The sequence below is a fragment of the Phyllostomus discolor genome, chromosome 3, assembly GCF_004126475.2.
Source record: "Phyllostomus discolor isolate MPI-MPIP mPhyDis1 chromosome 3, mPhyDis1.pri.v3, whole genome shotgun sequence".
Lineage (NCBI taxonomy): Eukaryota > Metazoa > Chordata > Mammalia > Chiroptera > Phyllostomidae > Phyllostomus > Phyllostomus discolor.
Genome location: NC_040905.2, coordinates 88544303 through 88568852, shown reverse-complemented (window position 1 = coordinate 88568852; position 24550 = coordinate 88544303). Strand labels below are relative to the sequence as shown.

Sequence of the window (24550 nt, the reverse complement as noted above, 5' to 3'; positions counted from 1 at the left end):
TTCTTAAGTCTCTCTGACCATTTTTAAAAAAGTATTGCTTTGTCAGAGAGAGAATGGCAAAAAAATATTTTAAACAATGTCATTAGTACAAATTGGCACTTATAAAAACAGTTACAAGGATATAAGGTACAACTTGGAGAATATAGTCAATAATATTGTAATAACTGTGTATGGTGTCACATGGGTACTGACTTACTGGAGTGATCACTTTATAAGTTATAGATGTCTAATCACTGTGTTCTGCACCTGAAACTAATATAATAGTATATGTCAACTATAATTGAAAATAAAATCTCAAAATAAACCCTCTGTCATTAATTCCCTCAGTAGAATTTAATATTAGGGTAGTCTTGGTACATGTTGAGGAAAAAAATGCCCCTCATTCAGAGATTGGTTTTCCTCCTTTAAAACTGGTGGCAGATTTTCTTTATTCATCAAGGTGGGCATTTTCTTGGTTTGTTGTTGTTGCGTTCCTTCCCCCCTTCAAGTTTAACATTAGGAAATTACCTTCTTCCGATGTTGGAATGACTTTGGGAGAAGCAACTTTGGTGTTATTAAAGAGTAGAAAGACTGTCTATGAAATAAGTGGCAGCACTGTGTTGAAGCCATCAGGCTCACAGCCCGAACTGTGCTCTGGTAGCACTACGGACAAGGTAGCCTTGGCAGTCTTCACTTGCCCCAGTCCCTGTGTGGACAAAATGTGATTATTCTCTAAGCCCCATTACCACCTGATCTTGCAGGAAGCAGGCCAGCAAGGCTTTGCCAATAACCTGCCTTCGTTCTCAGTTAAGTCTCAGAATCTCAAGGTCTGTCACTGCCTAGACTGCAGTTTACAATGTTATAAGAACTTTTGATTGCATAACAGAAAGTTTAAGTGTCTTATCAAGAAAATTCCAATTATACTTCAGAAAGTACAGTAAATAACTTGCTGTACCTTTTAAAGGTTATTAGAACTTGTAAAAGATAGTTTTAAAACTAGTACAGATTGTACGTACCCTTTCTTAATTGTAACTCAAAAAGGAGGACCTTTCCTATTTTGAAAATTAATTTTCTCCTTGTCTTCTTAACTAAGAATTTATAATATAGGTTTATTGTCTCTGTTTACCTCATGCCATTTTCTCTAAGCCTAAGGTGTTATCTTTATCATTTAAACATTTGAAGAAATTACATATGGTGGATGTTTTTCTTTTTTTTTTTTTTGAGTATTGGATCCAATAACAATTATGGAAATAGATCAGCAAAAACTCAGGAACACTCTGTACTTTGAAAGAAAAATGCATCCCAAGATTTCTGGGTCATTGATAGTTAAGGAATGTATGGTTAACTGGTTTGTTTTTCATAGAAACCATTAATCAGTAAAGTAGAAAATTGCTATTTATTATTCATATACTTATTACTGCTAATGTTAAGTCATGTACCTGAATGTGAACGGATGAACTTAGAAATGAAATGTGCCCCCTGGGTACATAAACCTGGCTATTGCACCTGCATTACTGTATGTACTTAGTGTCTCAGTGTGGGCATTAGCATTAATATTTCCAGTTTGGACTACATAAATATTTCCAATTATGAAGGAGTAAACCCTTGTCTTCTAGTTTCTATTTAAGAGAATAAGTGGTAGAATTTTAAAAAATGGGTTGGAGATTTTTATTATTCTGTATGGTTCTTTTTGCATTTGCTGCAGATTCTTTGATTCACCCAACAGTGCAGGTTTTGTCTTCAGTAGATATGTCAGTGGAAGTTCTCATAACTAACACTTATTTCTTTTTCACAAGTCTTGCTCACCATCAGTGTGGCTTACTTTTGTTGAAATTAAGTTGACATGAAATTGATCATTTTTTAATACTTGATCTGGGTATGGCTCTAACCCAAATTATCAAAATAATACAATTATTTTTATATGATTTACTTATTTCTTTTTAAATATATTTTGATTATGCTATTACAGTTGTCCCATTTCCCCCCCTTCACTTCCCTCTGCCCTGCACACCTCCTTCCACCCACATTCCCCCCCTCTTTAGTTCATGTCCATGAGTCATACTTACAAGTTCTTTAGCTTCTACATTTCCTGTACTATTCTTACCCTCCCCCTTTCTATTTTCTGCCTACCATCTATGCTACTTATTCTCTGTACCTTTTCCCCCTCCCTCCCTGACACATTCTCCTGTTGTTAACCCTCCATGTGATCTCCATTTCTGTGGTTCTGTTCCTGTTCTAGTTGTTTGCTTAGTTTGGTTTCATTTTGTTTTAGGTGTGGTTGTTAATAATTGTGAGTTTGCTGTCATTTTACTGTTCATATTTTTGATCTTCTTTTTCTTAGATAAGTCCCTTTAACATTTCATATAATAAGGGCTTGGTGATGATGAACTCCTTTAACTTGACCTTATCTGAGAAGCACTTTATCTGCCCTTCCATTCTAAATGAAAGTTTTGCTGGACAGAGCAACCTGGGATGTAGGCCCTTGCCTTTCATGACTTGGAATACTTCTTTCCAGCCCCTTCTTGCCTGTAAGGTCTCTTTTGGGAAATCAGCTGATAGTCTGGTGGGAACTCCTTTGCAGGTAACTGTCTCCTTATCTCTTGCTGCTTCTAGGATTCTCTCCTTATTTTTAATCTTGGGTAACATAATGAGGATGTGCCTTGGTGTGTTCCTCCTTGGGTCCAACTTCTTTGGGACTCTCTGAGCTTTCAGGATTTCCTGGAAGCCTATTTCCTTTGCCAGATTGGGGAAGTTCTCCTTTATTATTTGTTCCAATAATTTTTCCACTTGTTGCTCTTCCTCTCCTCCTTCTGGTACCCGTATAATTTGGATGTTGGAATGTTTAAAGATGTCCTGCAGGTTCCTAAGCCTTTCCTTATTTTTTTTAATTCTTGTTTCTTCATTCTTTTCTGGTTGGATGTTTCTTTTTTCCTTCTGGTCCACATTGTTGATTTGAGTCCCAGTTTCCTTCCCATCACTATTGGTTCCCTGTACATTTTCCTTTATTTCACTTAGGATAGCCTTCATTTTTTCATTTAATTTGCAACCAAATTCAACCAGTTCTGTGAGCAGCCTGATTACCAGTGTTTTGAACTGTGCATCTGATAGGTTGGCTATCTCTTCATTACTTAGTTGTATTTTTTCTTGATCTTTGATCTGTTCTTTCGTTTGGGTCATTTTTTTTGTCTTGCTGTGCCTGTTACTTAGTGAGGGCAGAGCTTTAGGTGTTCACCAGGGCGGGGCAACGCAGGTCACTGGGTTGTGACACTGTATGTGGGGGTGGGGTCCGAGAGGGAACAATGGCGCTTGCTCTGCTCTCTGCCAGATTTTGGTCACTACTGCTGCTTCCTCCAAGCAAATTGGGCCTTTCTGGTGCTGATTTCCGGGTGGATGGGCTTGTGTACATTCTAGGACCCTGTGGGTCCCTCCAGCGAACTCTCCTGTGAGGCTGGGAGTTTCTCCCACCACCTCAACCCCCACAGGTGTTTTCAGTCAGTGGTTTGAGGCTTTTTTCCCCATACAGGAGCCCTGGGTTGCATGGTCTGTCTCGCTCCCCAGTTGTTTCTCCCAGTTTATCTGAATGCAGATGAGGGACTGCCCAGTCCACAATCCGCTGCTTGGCCCGTCTGCCCACTGCTGCCTTGCTGGCCAGCTGCAGCCTTGCCCACCCTGGGACTCCACTGCTGCTTTGCGGTGAGTCCTCTCCATCCGGCTGCCTGTCTTCTCCCCTCCTACCAGTCTGGATGAATGTTTCTTTTTTAACTCCTTGGGTGTCAGACTTCCATACAGTTCAGTTTTCTGTCAGTTTTGGTTGTTTTTTGTTTTTAAATTGTTGTTGTCCTTCTTTGGGTTTTGCGAGGAGGCACAGTGTGTCTACCTATGCCTGCATCTTGGCCAGAAGTCTTACTTATTTCTTTTTATAAAAATAATTCATACTTATCATAATGCTTAGAAAATATTGACTGTTTACAGGAAATTATTGAAAACATCTCTAATGATAAATAGCTACTTTTAAATGAGCACCTACTATGTGGAGGCTCTTTCCATGAATTATTTCTCTAAGTTACCGTCAAGCAGATAATAAATGATGGCACTGAGATTTGAACCCAGGTCTAACTCTAAAAGCTACTCTTTCTGTTGTACTGCTATTCTATACTATATTGTTCTCCTGGGCATGCATTATAATTCACAACACATACATAATTTTTTTATATTGCTATGTTGCTTTGGACATAGTACCTAATTGGACATAGTACCTAACCTTTAAGAACCTTTGTTTCTATTAATACATGTGTCAATTGAGTATGGTAATTACACCTACTTCACTGTAAGGAATAAATGCATTATTATTTATTCACAAAACAGAACAATGCCTTATGCATATAAGTACTTTATAATTATTTGATAGATTTACCATAACCAAGAGTTGGAAATAGCCTAAGTGCCCATCACTAGATGAGTGGATTAAAAACTGTGGTACATTTACACAATGAAATACTACACAGCAGAAAGAAAGAAGGAATTCCTGCTCTTTGTGACAGCATGAATAGAACTTGAGACTGTTATGCTAAGTGAAATAAGCTAGACAGTGAAAGACAAATACCATATGATCTCACTTATAAGAGGAATCTAATGAATGAAATAAACTAAGGAGCAAAATTGAATCTGAGGCATAGAATCATGGAACAGACTGACAGCTCTAAGAGGGTAGGAGGTGAGGATGTGGGGACTGTTTGGAAGAAGGTGAAGGGATCAGTCAAAGAACATGTATGAAGGACCCATGGACATGGACAATGGTGTGGGAATTGACTGTGGATGTAGGGGGTGGGTTGGGTGGAGGGGGGCAAAGGTGGAAAAACTGGGACCATTGTATCAGCATAAACAATAAAACATAAAAAAGGAATCAGAATTTCCTTTTAAAAATGAATTTATCAGTTATTATTTTCATTTATGATCACCTGGCATAGATACAAACAGGTTTACTAAAATGCCAGGGTTTTAAACATCATTCAGGAATAGAGGCACACATTACCTAAGTGCAGTGCACATATCTTAAGCAGTATAAGAAGGAAAATAATGTTTTAAATGAAAGGATATGAAAAGTCTAAAAGTATGTAACAGAAAAATCCAAATCAGAGGAAAATATAGTTAAATAATTTCTGTAAGAACAAATATGCTGAATAAAATTTGATCAGGTGTTTTGTGGGCTAACTTGGTCAAATACTTCTTAGTAGGAATCCAAGTTAAATTGCCACAGGTGTAATTGTCAATATTGACTCTGATCTAGCATGATCATATAGAAATGTTAATTTTTAACATATTTAGTCTCAATTTGCTTTCTAGTACTGGCATTTTGCCTTGTCCGATGGTAGATTGTGAAATATTATAGAGTGGAGACCTCCAGGCATGCTAAACTCTACCACAAAGTATATTAGATTGCAACTCACCAGCAATCCATGGTTGACATATAGTCACTGGCAAAAGTTTGGCAGTTGACAAAGGCTGTTAGGATAGCAGCCGTTTTTACCTCACACCCTGGCAATTGAACAAGAAGATTTAAGGCTTCAGTGGATGCCAGCCTTAAATTCATTTCTGTAATAGATTCTTGAGTCTGGTTTTATTGTAACACGAACTCTTTAGGTTTTAGCTTGGCAACCAAAGATATGTGGAAAATTAAATAGTCATAAATGTGATTGAAACATTTATTAAATTGGTAGCAGGAAAGTAAGGACTCTAGTATATGTGTCCTTTATAACTTGAATAAAATGCCATTTTTATAACTTTAGGAGTTCTTATATGTTGGGTAAATATAAGTCTACACTCTGTCGATGTGAACTGCATCTAAGTTTATCTGAAATTAAGCTAATATTGTCTAAGTTTAAGCAGCTGTGTTCCAAATGTAAAATACATAGCTTGTAAGTCATGTCAGTGTTCAAATTGAGAAATTTAATGTGTTGTGAGAATTTAGTGTGCATTTTAACTCTTTTTGTCATTGGCATTTCTTGTATCAGAATTAATAAAATATATAACATACAATTTTAAGTGAAACAAAATGAAACATGCATTCATTTAACAAATACTCACTAAGAAAATCTCATCTGCTGGTCACTGTGCTAGGCATTAGAGAAAGCACTATAATCTAGATATTTGAAATCCCTTTTGTATGGTGCTTACAGTCTGGGAAATTTTAAAACAAAGAAACAATTATATATAGATAGATAGATAGATAGATGATCTGAAGCAAACAGGTTTCTGAGATAATGGGTTAAAATAATTTTAAATGATTATATAAGAAATTCCACTTTGAGCAGATGCTTAAATATTTAATCTGAGACTTTGTAGTAGTTAGGATGGTCTAGGTTGTGCTGCTGTAAGAAATACCCATAAAGTCTTTGTTATTTGTTTACTTAATAAACAAAGGCTCATTTCTGTTCACCCTACATAACCAAGTGTCCAGTGTGAGCTGCCAGGGGAGCTTTATTCATCTCAAGCATGCAGAGCAAATGAGATTCTGCCTCAGCTCATGCCTCCATGGCAACTGAAACTAAGAAGGATGGTATGGTAATTTGTTCCCTGGTCCTTAAAGGCTTTTACCTGGCAGTAACATCTGTTCTCATATGATTGACCACAAAAGAATCACAGGGCATCTAATGACTTGTAGGCCTGAAGGATGAGAAAGAACTGCTCATTTAGAGAGTTGAAAGACTAAAGTTATTGAAAAGACTATATAGGAAAAAGCCTTGAGATAGAAAAGAAGTGTGTTTTGAAGACATAAAAAAAAATGAGACTGGAGTGTTGTGATCAATAATTTCTTTATGCAATTAAGCATTGGTTAGTAGATCATTGTTTTGAATAATTACTTGTCTTCCATTAAAAATATTAATGTGGTAATAGTGACCAATATACTGAAAACATTTTTTCTAATTATTTATCATTTACTTTAATTTTTTCATTTAATATCTTTAGATTTTTTCATTTAAAATCCAGATTTTTTCTATATTGTACTCCATTCATGGTAGGTATGCAGTTGTATGGCATAAGAAGTTATTATATACTAATTTTTCTTGAGAAAACTTTTACTTAATGTTAAGTCTTCTGGGTTTATAAGAACAACTGTGTTTTGTGTCTTCTATGTTTTGACTTGTCTCTGATAGCCTTTAGACGGGAAAGAAGTCTAAGGATTGAAATGGAAGGGTGAAAGAGTACAGGGCGGATAACATTCTAACCCTAAATCTATTTTTATATGTGGGCATGAGTGAGATGTGTCTGATCTCTTGCACTTAAATAAACTCTGAGAAATGCCTTTGAATAAATTCTGTACTTAAATGATAAGTTTGATTTAGTCCTGGAAAATAGGGCAGAATTCTGCGTGAGCACTCAGTTGTTTAGAAATGCTCTGTTCCTAATTAAGTGATCTTTTTAAGTAAAATACTTTGGATAATTTTAAAAGTCTGGAATATAACAAAGGACATTTCAAGGCATTTTTCATGTGCATACCAGCAAATGAAAACTAACTTCTAAAAAATTGTTTCAGATTACTTCTGCTTTCTCTTTTTTAAAAGAATAAAACTTTGTAGATAAAATTGAAATCCCCTGTGTTCTTTTCATTCTCCCAGTCCTCTACTTTTCCAGAAGGAATGCCATGGACTTGCAGTGGAGTTAGTCCGTGTTTTTTATACATTTACTACATCCAGTGTTTCCATAATATGTGTCATTGTTTTATATTTTAAACGAACGTAAGTGCTGTCAGTCTCCACGTTTTTATCCAACATTGTTTTTGAAATCTTTTAATGTTAATACATAGAGAACTAGTGTATTCACTTTAACTATTGTGAAGTATTCCATTGCATACATGTAAAGCAATTTACTTACCCATTCTTTTACTGATAGACATTTAGATTCCTTATTATTTCCCCAATAAAAAAGCATTACTGTGAACATCTTTTAAAATAATTCCTTGTACATATGTGCAAGAAAGAGTTTCTTTTGACTAAACAAAGTTGTACATATGCTTCTTCCTCTTACTAGTATTGTTAGATTGCTCCTCAAAACAGTTCACTTGACTGTGATCACAGTCAAGTGAATTCTCTTAACCAGAATTGTCTTAACTGGTATTATCCAACACTTGCTGGTGTCATCGAGTTGAGAAATTAGGCACCCGGACTGTTATTCATTAGCTTATTGACCTAGTCTAACTTCTCTGTGCCTCATTTGCTTTATTTGTAAAGTGAGGGTAGTAATAGTCATGCATTAATAAAGCTTTTATGAGAACTGCATGACATAAAATATGAGGTCTGTCCACAAGGTATCCAGCCATGTAACATGAAAAAGAGAGACATTTACTGAAGAAGATACAAGATACAAGATACAAGAAACATTGTACTTAGGACAATGATGCCTCAGTCCCCTTCAAAGTAGGCACCTTGGGACCTTGCACAGTTCTCCCAATCACCATCTGCTGCCCCATTGTATTTTCCTGAATCTCATCCATGGTCTGAAATTTCTTTCCTTTCAAAGGTGATTTTTAGTTTTGGGAAAAGCCAGAAGTCACAGGGAGTCAAATCTGGACTATGGGGTGGAGGGGTGGTTAGTCACCTGGGTGATTTGATGTTTCGCAAAAAAAACTCTGCACGAGATGTGATGCCTGTGTGGGCACGTTTTCGTGATGAAGTTGCCAATCACCAGTTGCCCATAGCTGCAGCCTTCTGCATCATCCAAATAGTTTCTGTGGAGGAATGTTCAAACTTAACACAAAATTTGATGCAGATTCATAGCTCTACTCAGTCATTTTGGATGCAATGGCCAACAGTACACATGCTCACTCACTGGCATCTACTGCCCCCACTGACTAGTTCAGTGAAGTCGTCATCGTTCACACATGTGCATTCCAGTCCACTCTCCTTGGCTGCCTGGTTACATCAATGTCGTACAAACTGTTCTTGTTATGTTAACATGGCTGGGATTTTTGCAGACATAGTTCATATTTTAAGGTGCTTAGAACAGTTTTTGCCACACTTTTTTTGCCTTTTTGATGTATATCCAATGATAACTCATTGTCTTAATTTTGTTTCTCTGGGGGTGAGTTTGCACATCTTTTCATATACTTATAAACTCTTTGTATTCTGTGAATTTTTATTAACTTTTTTCTATTTTTCTAAATGTGTTATTGATTTGCATGCATTCTTTATGTATTCTGGACAGTAATTCTTTGCTTATGGTCTATCTATGTATATAGGATGTTATATACATATGCATGCAATAAAGGATTTATATAATACATACTATATTGTATATATGATGGGTATTATATTATAAAATGTCAGACATAAATATGTGTATTTCTGTAGTTCAGCTACCTGCTCTTAGAATGTTGTTTGCCTTTGAAGTTTTAGTTTAGAGATTTTTCTTATATAGAAGATTTTAACCTCTTTTACTAATTTGTTCCCTTATGATTTCTATTTAAAAGTAATTTCTCGGCATGCTAAAATATTTAATATTCTTTGTCTGTCTAACACTTAAGTAGTAATAACTTAAAAGGACCTAGAATAACATTGAGAATGAGGATATGAATGAGAATGAGTGTGCTCAAGTATGGGTAATGTAACAGAATGAAAAGTAAGCTGTTATTCTATAAAAATAAAACACATATTGAATGAACGTTTTTACACTAAACAATTAGTTTTTCCCAACCCATACACCTGCCCATGCCAAATGCAACTCAGTTTCTGGGAGCATGTGAGCCAGCCCAGGCACTCTCAGACTTTTGTCATGTGTGGTGGGAGATGTCACCTCATCGCAGTCAAGGGAGGTGTGATAGTAGGATTGAAAAGTTGTTAAAAAGCCACTACTGACAACCAGACTCATCTACTCTATAAACAGGATTATATTATCGAAGAGAATTAACTATATACTTTAAAACTTTTTCCAGACATTATCACTTAAAATGTTTTAAGAACTGATTTTTAAATTTTTATTTATTTATTTTATTTATTTTCATTTCATAAATTACTTTATTGTTGTTCAATTGCAGTGGTCTGCATTTTCTCCCCATCACTCCCCTCCCACCCCAGCTAAACCCACCTCCCTCTTTACTTCCACCCTCCCCCTTGGTTTTGTCCATGTGTCCTTTACAGTAGTTCCTGAAAACCCTTCCCCACTGTCCCCTCCCCTGCCCTCTGGCTGTTGTTAGATTGTTCTTAATTTCAATGTCTCTGGTTATATTTTGTTTGCTTTTTTTTTCTTTTGTTGATTATATTCTGGTTAAAGGTGAGATCATATGGTATTTGTCCCTCACCACCTGACTTATTTCACTTAGCATAATGCTCTCCAGTTCCATCCATGCTGTCCCAAAGGGTAGGAGCTCCTTCTTTCTCTCTGCTGCAAAGAATTCCATAGTGTAAATGTACCATAGTTTTTTGATCCACTCATTTGCTGATGGGCACTTAGGTTGCTTCCAGCATTGGCTATTGTAAATTGTGCTGCTACGAACATTGGGGTGCATAGGTTCTTTTGGATTGGTGTTTCAGGGCTCTTAGGGTGTGACCCCCACAGTGGAATTGCCAGGTAAAAAGGCAGATCCATTTTTAGTTTTTTGAGAAGATTCCATACTGTTTTCTGTAGTGGCTGCACCAGTCTGCATTTCCACCAACAGTGCACTAGGGTTCCCCTTTCTCTGAATCCACTCCAACACTTGTTTGTTGATTTGTTTATGATGGACATTCTGATCATTGTGAAGTGGCATCTCATTATGGTTTTAATTTGCATGTCCAGTGATGCTGAGCATCTTTTGATATGTCTCTGGGCCCTCTGTATGTCCTCCTTGGAGAAGTGTCTATTCAAGTCTTTTGCCCATTTTTCAATTGTGTTTTTTGTTTTCCTGGAGTGGAGTTGTGTGAATTCTTTATACAAAATATTGAAATGTATCATTTTCCCTCCAGGCAACCCAGGTTTTTCAGTGCTTGTAATACTTTTATGGGTTCAAAGTCATTACATTTTATGTATCTCACAGACATACCTGTCTTGAGTTGTTTATTGGAGTTTTAAAGTAGAATTAGTGAAAATTCAGAGCTTGGAAATGGGTGGACTTGAAGCGTTCCTCAGTCTCCTGCCCCAAGTGTAAGAGATTGCTCTGGGACTGTCTCTGCTTCGTTGCAGATGAGTTAAATAGTCAGCCAGTCCTAAGTAAGTTCTCAAAAGGCTGGATTTCAATTTCAGCTAGTATGCATTCTCTCCACAACTTGTTGGATGTCACCTTTCATAAAGTGTTTTTTACTCATGTCAGCCCTGAATCAGTGCAGCCCACCTAATTTCTTATTCCTATCTTTTAGAAACTTCATGGTCTCACATGTTGGCAAGGTAGTATGAATTCTCTAAGAGCAGGTTTTCACCTTATAATGATTACAAAGAATCTTTACTGAAACAAACATGCATACCTTTGTAAGGATTAAGACTCATTTAAACATCTTAATTATTAATACTTGCAAGTTACATGGGAAAGATTAAAAATTGGGACTCTAGGGCAGAATATTCGTAATATATCAATGTTCCAAAATTCTCATCAAAACTCAGACACATGTGCAAGGAATGATAGCTGACTATGAACTTTATTCCCTACCTATAAGAGTACAAGTGGAAAAAGGTGATACAGAGTCCTTAAATTTTAGCTAACATTTGAAATTTAATTTAATATTTCCATGTGGATAGAGTACTACCTGTATTGGTTGGGATTTTGGTTGCAAAAACCTGAAATCAAATCTGGCTCATTGAATTAAAAATAGTAACAAAAGGAATGTAGTAGGAATGCATTGGATAGAAATGGAATCTACAAGCCATCTGGAAAAGCAAGCTTGGAGAACAGGTAACAGCCAGTAGAAGCTCCCAGCAGAAAACTCAGCTGAGGTCTTGGCTGCTTAATTCCTAGTTAGTCCTTTGCTACCTTCACTGTTCTCTTGCTGCTGAGAAAAGTTTCTAAGTATGTCTTTGTATCTGTACCCCACACCAAGACGCATACCATGGAGGTTTCTCCTAAAAGGGTAACAGTTTGGTTGCAGGACAAGCCAAATATATCATTCACATTTTCAAATATAGTATTCAGTTTATCATATATTTTGACCATGCTTTTCATGAACTCTATAAACCCATTCTTTGCTGGGAGTCTAGCTTTAGAATGAAACAGTATTAAACACAGTATTATAGCAATCCTATGGGTCTCAACTTTCAAATTTACAAAGAATTAAAATAGAGCCTTTTTGGTAAAAAGTTTAGTTTGCCCTCAAAATGTATGATTAAGGAAAGTAAAGGGATTTATTACTTACTATCTATATGTTAAAATGCGTTCTCTGTAGCTAGCTAGGAATTGGAATAGTTAATTAGTGAGTAGAAACGGGACAGGCATAATCTTTGTATTATGTACGAAACAAGATAATATGAAATATGTGTGTATTTATAGAAGCTTGAAGAATGTTTTTTTCTCGTAGAAAATTTCAAGTTTAATTTCCTTTACTAATTAGGAACAGAGATATAAATAGATAATATAAAATAATAAGAATCGTAATCCTCTAATTCTTGGAGGCAATCAGAGACACATACTCAATCCAGCAAACATCTGGTTGGAAATTTGAAAATTTACTTACGCATCAGGATGTTTTTCAATATCTGGAATGTTAGCAAAGTTTGGAAACATGTGGATGTTTAACTGAGGTTTCCTTTGATCTTTGTCATTAGGCAGTCGGAGCCTCTCCCATAAGCTCAGGCCCTGACAATCTATCTCATTGTGTTCTGTGCCATAATTCTTCCCTACGGTGAGCCTGCTCCCAGGGGCACAAGGCTTAGTCTCCTGGCTTGGAGATTGAGGATGCAGGTAGAAACAGATAATCTGAAAACCAGGTAATGACAGGGCTGCTCAGAAACTGATGATGGTGCTGTTGTGGCCATGTCAGAGCAGTGCTGCTGGGCTAAGGATCATGGATGAAAAGAGGTGCTTTCTTTTAGAGACAGCATAAAGGGATAATGTTGTGCTTTTATATTTGTCCATTGTATTTTCTGGCGAGGTAAAAGGGAAGGGTTTTTTTCCAGTGAGCAAAAATTATCTGAGTCTGGTATTTCTTTTTGCGAAATAATTTATTTCTGGCTGTACAGCATTAATTTTCAGGCTGTGAAACCTGGCTTTGATTCCAAACAGATCTCTAGTAAGGAGGGAACTTGAATAATACAGAAAATGACTCCATGAGGAAGTATATTATTTCTTGGAAGTATCCTGCTATACATTTAAGTGGTTTCTTCCAGCTATCACTTCCAAGAAAATTGTATCCATATATATAATTATGAGGAATAAAGTCCTAGTGAGGTTTATGTAGGCTTTTCTGCCTCCCTCATCCTCCACCTTGCAATGTCTAAGTAATGGCCATAATGAAATAAAGCACAGGAGAGTGCTGTAAAATGTTTGTTAATAGCCACCATAGTAAGAGCAGCTAGCAGGTGCTGAGTGTTCATGGAAAGCTAAGCACTTTGCTAAGCACTTGAAGTTTTTATCTCATGGCATGCATACAACCACATCATAAACCATAGTAAATTTCTCATATCATTTTACAAATAGGATAATTGAGTCAAAGTAACTTATTCAAGACTATAGGCGAGTAGTTTGTGAAGCCAGGCTGGGAGTCCAGAACTGTCCATTCCATGTATAATATAGATGCCTCAGCTTACCATTGGTGGTAGCTTTAAAGAGAAATTCAAGAAAGCTAAATGTGTGAGTCTTTATCACATGTTTTTTCCCCTGGTTTAGCTAATTATTGTCTTTGTTTCATTGCACAAGTTAAACTTCACTGTAACTCAGTTTCCTCATCTCCAAAATGAGCATCATAGTAGTACCTGTGTCATGGTGATCAGAAAAGTAAAACTATGTAATGTATTTATAGTAGTGATATTACTTATCTTTATCCCTATGCATGTCACTATTTTCTCTGCCTTGCATTGCTGATAGAAACCTATACAGGAATATGGGACCATGTGCTTTCTATCACCAGTTATGGGACACGAGACCTTAGCCCTACAAGAATAGATGGGATCCTTGGTATATAGCAGAACAGTGCAAAGAAGCACAGAAAAACCTCTGACCTACGATCATTTATAGCTATTTTCCATACTGTGAGCAGATGAGGCAGTGGTGTAGCAACTGCTAAGAACAGTTGAGAGCTGCAGTCATGTCACAAGTCTCTAAAGTTCCCCGTGATATTTATGGTAGTAGTGATGTCATCTGGAGGAGAGCCAGTTCCACCAAAGAGACTTTATTAAATCTTTTTCAGGCAGGGATGTTTGAGGATACTACAAGGGACTCATCTGCTGATAAAGTTAGATAAGTGTTCGCCATAGTGCATTTTATCCCACACTAGTCCTGAGGAATGCTGTTAGATAAAAATATTTTACGAGCAAGTGAATTTGAACACCGCCTACTATAGCCTCTCTTGGCAGTTAATAATGCACATCAGTACATTAAAGGCTTCTGAAGTTCTGTCACACAAATTCTGTCTTTGTTCAACTTGAACATGCACAGGGGTGGGCCATGCAGGTTTATAGTTGTAATATGCAAATAAATAATACAATAATTAATAAATAATACAAGAATTCTATGTTTTGTGTGCTTACAACTGTAAATCTCTTGCCCACCCCTGTATCTGACCATGTGATTTTTTTCACATGATGCTCCTCCCAATCTGTGGAACCAGTGTTCCATTGACCATGTTTTGGGAAATACTAAGTTAGACCCTATTTCTGAATCTCAGCTCAGCAGGTGTATTTTGTCATGGGAAGCCCTTAATGCCCCAGATTCCATCAGTTCTAAGCTTCTAATTACCTTTTTCTGTTAATGCCTGCAGGAGAAGGAGTCAGGGGCCTGGGCTATTACATCAAATCTATTTGACTTGGTGCCAGTTGTTGAAACTTTCTCGACTTTATTTCCTCATCTGTTAATCACATGATCAGATCAAATAGTCTCTCCAAGGATGTTCCATCTCTAAAAGTTGTTATTGAAAATAGTTAAAATTTAAATGATACTTTACAGCTATCAAAATGCTCTTGTGTATCTCATCTGGAATGACCTGGATCCTTTTTGGAAGCTGGCAGTAAAGCCTAGCACCTACCTAACACTGCAGACTAGATTGAAAGTTTACTCAGCACTAAGTTTCACCTTCTGTAGATATTGTGTCTTCTTGGACACTTGGCCAGCATCATCTGTAAACCACCCCAAGCACTGCAACCTCTCCCGCTGTTAAAGTGATACTTGTTCATTGCCTACCTACTCAGAGAACAGAAGCTAAGCTGCTGAAATGATTTGAAGTGGGTTGACTTCGATGCCACGGGGTGCCTGCTGAGAGAGCATTTCTGTAGCTGAGAAGCCCTTGTGCACTAAAGGAGTGGGAATTCTAAATCCAGGCAGACATGTAGCTGTCTGAGACATGGTGGCTCTCTTTGGAGGCATATCAAAGTGGCCAGTGAAGCATTTAATGAGCCAGGCTTCATTTATTAGTCTAAAAGGGGGGTTACAGCCTTAAAACCAGGGAAGGAATAAATGTATACAGAAAAGAGCATTTAATGCAGTGCAGGAACCATTGATCAAGCACGGGATCCCCCCCATACACCTACAAACACTCACACGATGATCAGTGCTGCTTGGTCTTTGGTGTCAGATGCATTTGTCATTTAGATTTTGGCTCTGTTAAGCACCGTCTATGTGACTTTGGACAATTTTATTTAATCTATCTATGCCTACTCTAATTGTCTGTAAAGGAATTCTATTTGTGCCAACCTAATAAGGTTATTGTACAGATAACCTTAAATCATGGGTATAGTGCACTGCACAGAGTTCATGGTTGGCAGTAAAAAAAGATAGGAATGATTTATAGTTTCAAACATAAACTCTTAAAGAACTAGTGCCTCAATACCAAACCCTGTAAGCTACCCCAGAGCATCCACAGAACTTCCTCAGATGATGGAAATGTTCTTTGTGCTGCCAGTACAGTAGCCACCAACCACACGTGGCTCTTAAGCACTTGACTTGTGGCTAGTGGGACTGGGAAACTGAATGTTTTATTTAATTTAAATGTAAAGCTTAAATTTAGAAAGCCACATGTGGCTAATGGCTACTGTTTTGGACAGCACAGCTATAGATTATAACATACCACATTGGTGTGAAATTTTTTAACTGCTCAAATTTCTCCAGAGGGTTGTGATCCTTTTTAAAGGGATCAACTAATTTAGCTTGAATTTTACAAAGCTATTCTTTTATGGTGAATATCATTAGCTTCATTACTTAAAACCTTTTTATGCAAAATACTTTGGAAAGTTTCAGACTTTTGTACTGTGTGAGATAAAATTTTCAGTAGCTATCCCCAGGGATCTGTTAAATCTCATTGAAATATGGTGTGTTTGTGAGTATTTTATTGTCTTAATAAATGTTTCATGGAATAAAAGAAGAATATCACACTTCTTCGTTTATATGGTAATATATTTACAAAACTGTAAATCCACCTGCTAAGCTTTTTGATTGTGAGGTTCTTATTTATTTTTTGAAAATAAAATTTGAAGAGATCTGTGTTATAACTTTAAGTTCTCTTTGTAGTTTTTGTTCTTGGTATTTTGCTATAGTTTTAGCCATGAATCTTATATCCTCTTACTGAGTTGTAATTTTTTAAAATTATATTTATTTTTACAGAGAGGGGAAGGGAGGGAGAAAGAGATGGAGAGAAACATCAATGTGTGGTTGCCTCTCATGTGCTCCCTACTGGGGACCTGGCCCGCAACCCAGGCATGTGCCCTGGCTGGGAATTGAACCAGCGACACTTTCATTCACAGGCTAACACTCAGTCCACTGAGTCACACCAGCCAGGGCCTGAGTTGTAATTTTTAACCATATATTGATGTAATATTGTCTGACTCAGTTAATCCTTCTTGTCCTTGACTTCTACTCTACCTGATATTGATTATTGCTACTTCTGCTTCATTTTATTTATATCCTGCTTCATTCATTTCCTGATTTTTGTTGTCCTAGTATCACTCTTTTTTTTATTACTTTACTGTTGTTCAATTACAGTTGTCTGCATTTTCTCCCTACCACTCTTTTTTTATCATTTCATTTTGATGGTTTTCCTTAAAGCAGAATGGAGCTGAATTTTGTTATTTTAACCGGATCTACAATGACTAATTTGTTTAAAAAAATTAAGCACATTCATATATTGTGATTTCAGTGTATTTGACTTATTCCCACCATTTTTCTCAGTGTATATGCCACTGTATTTTGTGGTTTTCCTCTTTTCACCTTTGTTACCATTTTAGCTAATCAAGCATGTTTCACTTCTGTACGTCCACTGCCTTTCTTCCTTAATTAAGAAATTCTGTTATGTTCTTTATTAAACTAGTGATTACCTTCCTGTCTCGCACTGTAATATTGAAATCTGTCTCTATTTCTCTCTTACAAGTTTTAGGTACTATTGAAATTAAATAATACCGGTTTCTTTCAATCCAAGAGACATTTTATAACACTTGTTCATATCTCCCAGTCCCAATCTGAGATTTTAGGAATAATTTATTTCTAAGTCCTTTTTAAGGCAAATATCTCCCCACCACCGAATTCCTGACATCATTATGTCAAGCTGTTATCTTATCATATAGTTCTTTTGTTTCCAGAATCCTTTCTCAAGACTTAATGACCTGTATATGTTGTTTTACTAAATTTTAACTCTCCATACTGCAAATGAGAAGACTAATGCTAGGCTATTTAATCTTCTTTGTAGTTGGTCTGTTCTTTCTGGAAATGAAATGTTTTTTGTTTTCTTTTAGGGCTCAGAGATTTCAGGAGGTTTTTTTTTTTTTTTTTTGTCTTTTTTTTTTCCTCATTATTGCTATCCAAGACACCAGGAGTCACTTAACCAGAAGATGTAAAGCTACTTGCTATTTAAACATAGATATTTTTTACTATTATTTATTTTTAAAATCTTATTTTGGAATTTATATCACTCACATTCTGATCTGTTCCCTGTTTTCTTATCTTTATTATGATATTAATTTTTTAGAAATTTTGCTCTGTTGTAAGCTCTTTCTTCCACCCAATCTTCTGGACAACTGGTATAGCTTGAAGCAGTGGCCATTCATTTTTCTGTTCTTCTGTTGAGTATGAATATTGAAAGGGTTTACTTTCCTGAACCAAAGACAAACTTTAGTCTTTCATTTTGTATTCATCTATTTGTGAAGCAAATCCCCTCAATACCATTGCCAGTCAGGCTACATTTGTTTCTGCAGCACTTACAAGCTTACAGGCTGTGTAAGGTGTGACTGTTTTTATTTTACTGAGCTAGTGCTGTAGTACTGTGACATTTCTACTGAGGTCTCAGGAGGATCTCTTTGCGCTTGAGCCTCTCCTAGGGCTAACGTGTGAGAACAGGAACAAGGCTCCAACCAGAGAGCCAGGAATACTTTACCTCTCCAGTGTAGACCACCACCCATGTTGGACCATAGTGGTGGCGGGATCTGTTGACCACACTTCGTGCAGCAAGTCACAGAGGCAGGGCCCCCTCTTTGCAAGCAAATGGATTCACTGATAGATGCTGCCTATGTCCTTTTAGAAAGGCATGTGACCTGTGGTCTTTCTTGCTTTTCAGCATTACCCTAAACCTCTTAAAAAATTAAAACCTCAACAATGAGTTACGTGGCACTTGCCCATTTCCTCATGGGAAACCCCAGCACCTCTAGTCAGATGTTGTACTAGAAGCTGGATGTCAGGACAGTACTGCAGAGGGAGGGCCTTTGATTTCCCATCAGGTTTTCTGGGAAGAGTGTGATTTATTGGCTTGATTAACTCAATAATATGCTTAGGGCTGCTTTAGGCTCAGGATGAGTTAACTTAGGCAGAAATTTCAATAAGAAAATAGTACATTGAATCCATATTATTATAGAAAGGCTTTGTCAACTCACATGCCTAATATTTTATTCACTGCCATTACAATCCAGTCTTATGACCTCATTGTATTTGGATCAAGGGAAATATAAGATCTGTTCAAGCACAGGTTTTCATTGATTCTGTTACTGAGTTTATTGATAATGAAGAAATATTTTGTGAGCACATGTCATTTTTTCCTGGAATTATTGAGGCCTTCTTAACTATACTGTAGGGTTTTTTTACATATAAAATTTGGTACTTTGTCAGTTTGACTTGTGTCAAATCATATCCATCTTTTGTGTTAATCATTTGTGTCTCTGACCCCCTTATTAACTCATGACAAAATATTTTTGTCTCCAGAAGTGATATCCTTCTAAATAATCTTATTAGTTTTTAATTTTCAACCTTGTTTATTGCCCTTAAAGTAAATTAATTGGTTTTGCTCTTGGGAGAATGCACTTTTAGTTCATAGTCAGTCCATGAATTTGGGACCACATCTTTGATGGCCTTCATCTATGTGAATCGTGACATCAAAGATAGTAATTTTGTTTGCATCATTAACCAGCATCTAATTATCATTCCCGCCTCTGCATTCTTCAAGAGCTCTTTGATGTCTGTAGTAGCTTTGTGCTTTGAAAAACTAGAAAATGGTGAGAGAGGTCCTTCTTTACTGAGTCCATGTTCTACTGGAATCTTAAATAATGGTATTATGTCAGGAACAAAATGCAGTGCAACTGTGGTAATTAAAGTAATTGCTCATCTATTTGCAGAAGCAAAGGTCATTCATGTACCAAGGGTCTCAATTTACAGAGAGAATTTCTCCCTGATATAGCATGCTAGATGGCGACTCATTTTTGGGAGAAACCAGATGCGAAGCAAGACTGCACTTGTAGATTGGGAGTTAGGAGATTAAAACTGAGGGTGGCAGGAGGCACTTGTGGGGTTGTGACAATATTCATTAAAATGGTAAAGTGCTTGGTCTGTTAGGGAAGGCATAGCTACCAAAAACTAAGACTGCAGATGATTGGTGTCGGGTTTAATGAGTGCAGCAGGCTTAGTGCACTGAGGGAGGCGGATCTGCAATCCAAATCTCTGCTTCACTTTTTTCTAGCTCTTTGATTCTCCACATATGACTTCTGATTTTTTTTATTTGTAAAACAGAAAAATACTTTTGGGACTTCAGAATAAAAACAGATAGCTTATAGAAAGGGTTTGCGTAAAGCGCCTGCCACATATTTAATTTTCTTCTCTTGATTGTCAAAAATAGGGACAATGAGTTGTCATAATTCAAGAACAATAGTGAGATACCATTTTTCACCCATTTAGTGAACAAAAATCAAACCATTTGCCTCTACCCAACATTAGGGAGGGTGCAAGGAAACAGCCTCTCTCCTATACTACTCTTGAGAGTGTAAATTGGTACCACCTATTCAGAGATCAGTTCTGAACTTGTGTGTGAATATTTTTCAGAGTGGATGCTTGACCCAGCAATTCCAGTGCTAAGAATTTACCTTATGGAGAGCTGAAGTAGGTACTCAGTAGATATGCTTAAGGATAACCAACACAGCATTGTGAGCACTCATGATCCTTAACAGCACAGATACCCATCACAAGTCCAGTGGTCAGGGTTGCTGTGAGGTACTTCTGTGTCCTCGATGGCAACTTTGTATATGGAAAAGACTCAAAGTTTATTTTGGTGGTAAAAGTTCAGGTTTGCTTTATGTGGATAGAATTCCGAAACCCTGGTTATTATTTGAGCTTTTACAAAATGTATTTTTAATTTTGCACTACATATAATATAAAATTTACCATCTTAACCAAATTTAAGGGTACACTTAAGTGGCGTTTAAGATATTCACATTGTTGTGCTACCATCACCACCATTCACTCACAGAATTTTTTTCATAGCGCAAAACTGAAACTGTATACCCTTTTGTAAAAAATATATTTTATTGATTATGCTATTAGAGTTGTCTCATTTCCCCCCTTCATCCCCCTCTACCCTGCACAACCTCTCCCACCCACATTCCCCCCCTTTAGTTCTTGTCCACGGGTCATAAATTCTTTAGCTTCTACATTTCCCATACTACTCTTGCCCTCCCCCTGTCTATTTTCTACCTACCATCTATGCTACTTATTCTCTGTACCTTTCCCCCCCCTCTCCTCCTCCCACTCCCCTGTTGCTATCCCTCCATGTGATCTCCATTTCTGTGGTTCTGTTCCTGTTCTAGTTGTTTGCTTTGTTTTTGTTTTTGTTTTTGTTTTAGGTGTGGTTGTTAGTAATTGTGAGTTTGCTGTCATTTTACTATATATGTTTTTTATCTTCTTTTTCTTAGATAAGTCCCTTTAACATTTCATATAATAAGGGCTTCGTAATGATGACTCCTTTAACTTGACCTTATCTGAGAAGCACTTTATCTGCCCTTCCATTCCAAATGAAAGTTTTGCTGGATAGAGCAATCTAGGATGTACGTCCTTGCCTTTCATGACTTGGAATACTTCTTTCCAGCCCTTTCTTGCCTGTAAGGTCTCTTTTGGGAAATCAGCTGACAGTCTGGTGGGAACTCCTTTGCAGGTAACTGTCTCCTTATCTCTTGCTGCTACTAGGATTCTCTCCTTATTTTTAATCTTGGGTAACATAATGAGGATATGCCTTGGTGTGTTCCTCCTTGGGTCCAGCTTCTTTGGGACTCTCTGAGCTTTCAGGACTTCCTGGAAGTCTATTTCCTTTGCCAGATTGGGGAAATTCTCCTTTATTATTTGTTCAAATAACTTTTCCACTTGTTGCTTTTCCTCTTCCCCTTCTGGCACCCTGTAATTTGGATGTTGGAACATTTAAAGATGTCCTGAAGGTTCCTAAGCCTCTCCTCATTTTTCTGAATTCTTATCCCTTCATTCTTTTCTGTTTGGTTGTTTCTTCCTTCTGATCCACTCCATTGATCTGAGTCCCAGTTTCCTTCCCATCACTATTAGTTCCCTGTACATTTTCCTTTATTTCTCTTAGCGTAGCCTTCATTTTTTCATCTAATTTGCGACCAAATTCAACCAATTCTGTGAGCATCCTGACCACCAGTGCTTTGAACCTGTGCATCTGATAGGTTGGCTATCTCTTGGTTGCTTAGTTGTATTTGCTCTGGAGCTTTGATCTGTTCTTCTGTTTGGGCCATTTTTTTTTGTCTCATCACTCCTGTTATGTATGAGGGGCAGAGCCTTAGGTGTTCACCAGGGCGGGGCAATGCAGTTCACTGGGTTGTGATGCTGTATGTGGGGGAAGGGTCTGAGAGGGAACAATAGCGCTTACTTTGCTCTCTGTTGGATCCCAGTCCCCTCTCACTTCCCCCAAGCAAACTGGGCCCTTCTGGTGCTGATTCCCGTGTGGGTGGGCCTGTGTATGTTCCAGGACCCTCTGGGTCTCTCCAACGAACTCTCCTGTGAGGCTGGGAGTCTCTCTCTGCACCTCAACCCCCACAAGTGTTTTCAATTGGTGTTTTAAGGCTTTATTTCCTGGCCCTGGGACCCTGGGTTATGCTCCCCAGTTTTGCCTGGTTTATCTGCTCATGAATGTGGGACCCTCTTGGTCAGCCAGCTACCTTGTGCACTGTGCCTCACTTCACAAACCCCATGCCTGGGGTTTTCCAGCCGCTGCCTGCACACCCAGGGTCCACCCGCTGCCATCTTGTGTGCCTGGGGAACCTTGCATGCCCAGTGCCACCGCTTTTTGTTTTGCAACCCCTCTCCATCCAGCCGTCCAACTCCACCCCTCCTACTGGTCTGGATGAATGTGCCTGTTTTACTCCTTGGTTGTCAGACTTCCATACAGTTCAATTTTCTGTCAGTTCTGGTTGTTATTTTGTTTCTAAATTGTCATTGTCCTTATTTTGGTTGTGCCAGGAGGGACAGTATGTCATCCCATGCCTCCATCTTGGCCAGAAGTCTCTGAAATTGTATATCCTTTTAACACTACCCCTACTCACCCTTACCTCCAGCTCCTGGTGGCCACCACACTATTACGTCTCTGTGAAGTTGACTGCTTTAGGTATCTGACATAAGTGGAATGAGAACATTTTTCCTTGTGTAACTGGTTTATTTCACTCAATGATGTCCTTAAGGTTCATTCATGTTGTAACGTGTCAGAATTTTCTTCCTTTTTAAGGCTGCTGAATATTCCATTCTGTCTATTTTGTTGATGAATTTATCCATCAGTGAACATTTGAGTTGTGAATAATACAGTTATGAACATGGGTGTACAGATATTTATTCAAGTCCTTCCTTTCAATTGTTTAGGGTATATTCCTTGAGCTTTTAAATTCAACTTATAAATGTTACTAATATATTAATAAATCTAGCAGATTTTAGTAGTCACTTTAAGTACTATTTGATTCCATTTTCATACTTATTAATGACACACCTCCATACCTTTTAAGCTGCTTTATTTATGTATTTATTTATTTAATCCTCACCCAAGGACATATTTATTGATTTTAGAGAGAGACAGAGAGGAAGGAAGGGAGGCAGGAGCAAGGAAGGGGGGGCGATAGAGAGAGAGAAACATCAATTAGTTGTCTCCTGTACACACCCCGACTAGGGATCCAAATAACAACCCAGGTATGTGCCCTGAACCAGGATTGAACTCATAATCTGTTGGTGTATGGGATGATGTTCCAACCTACTGAACCACCCAACCAGAGCTTAAACTGCTTATATGAGATCTGTCTGGAAAAAGTCTAGCCATTGTCAATATAACAAGAATGGTTTGGGTGACATCGATGTAACCTGGCAGCCAAGGAGAGTGGACTGGAATGCACATGTGTGAACAATGATGACTTCACTGTACTAGTTAGTGGGGGTGACAGATGCAGTTGAGTGAGCATGTGTACTGTGTGACCATTGCATTCAAAATGAGCAAGTAGAGCAACAAATCTGCATCAAGTTTTGCATTAAGCTTGAACATTCTCCTACAGAAACTGGTCAGATGATTCTGAAGGCTGCAGCTATGATCAACTGTGATTGGCAGCCTCATCATGGCAGCCTCATCATAATAGTACACCTGTTCATGCATCATATCTCATGCAGAGGTTTTTGGAAGAACATCAAATCACCCAGATGACTCAGGCCTCCTACAGCCCATATTTGGCACCCTGCAACTTCTGACTTTTCCCAAAACTAAAATCACCTTTGAAAGGGAAGAGATTTCAGACCATGGATGAGATTCAGGAAAATAGGATGGGGCAGCTAATGGCAACTGGAAGGACTTTGTGAGGTCCCACGATGCCTGCTGTGAAGGGGACTGAGGCATCATTGTCCTATGTACAGTGTTTCTTGTATCTTGTATCTTCTTCAATAAATGTCTCTATTTTTCATAGCACATGGCTGGATACTTTCTGGACAGACCTCTTATATGTCAGATACATCTAATATCGTCAATTGTACAACTTAAAAATCTCTTCAAGTACTCAAGTAATTCATAAAGCTAATTAAAAACTAAATGTATAAATACTCAAAATTACAAATGTAAATTTATAAAACCCGAGGTTCATTTACGTGATCTAATTTTGTATATGAGTATAGTCACATTCAACTTAAAAATCACAACCCTGAATAAATAAATTTATTTTAAATTGTGCTTATAAGGCAGTCTAATGG

At 37.5% G+C, this 24550-nt stretch overlaps 1 protein-coding gene across 4 annotated transcripts in view; it reads left to right on the top strand.

The window, feature by feature from the left end:
* The window catches only part of FBN2 (fibrillin 2), a 257503-nt gene that overhangs the window by 51674 nt on the left and 181279 nt on the right, over nt 1-24550 (top strand). The window lies entirely within an intron of this gene.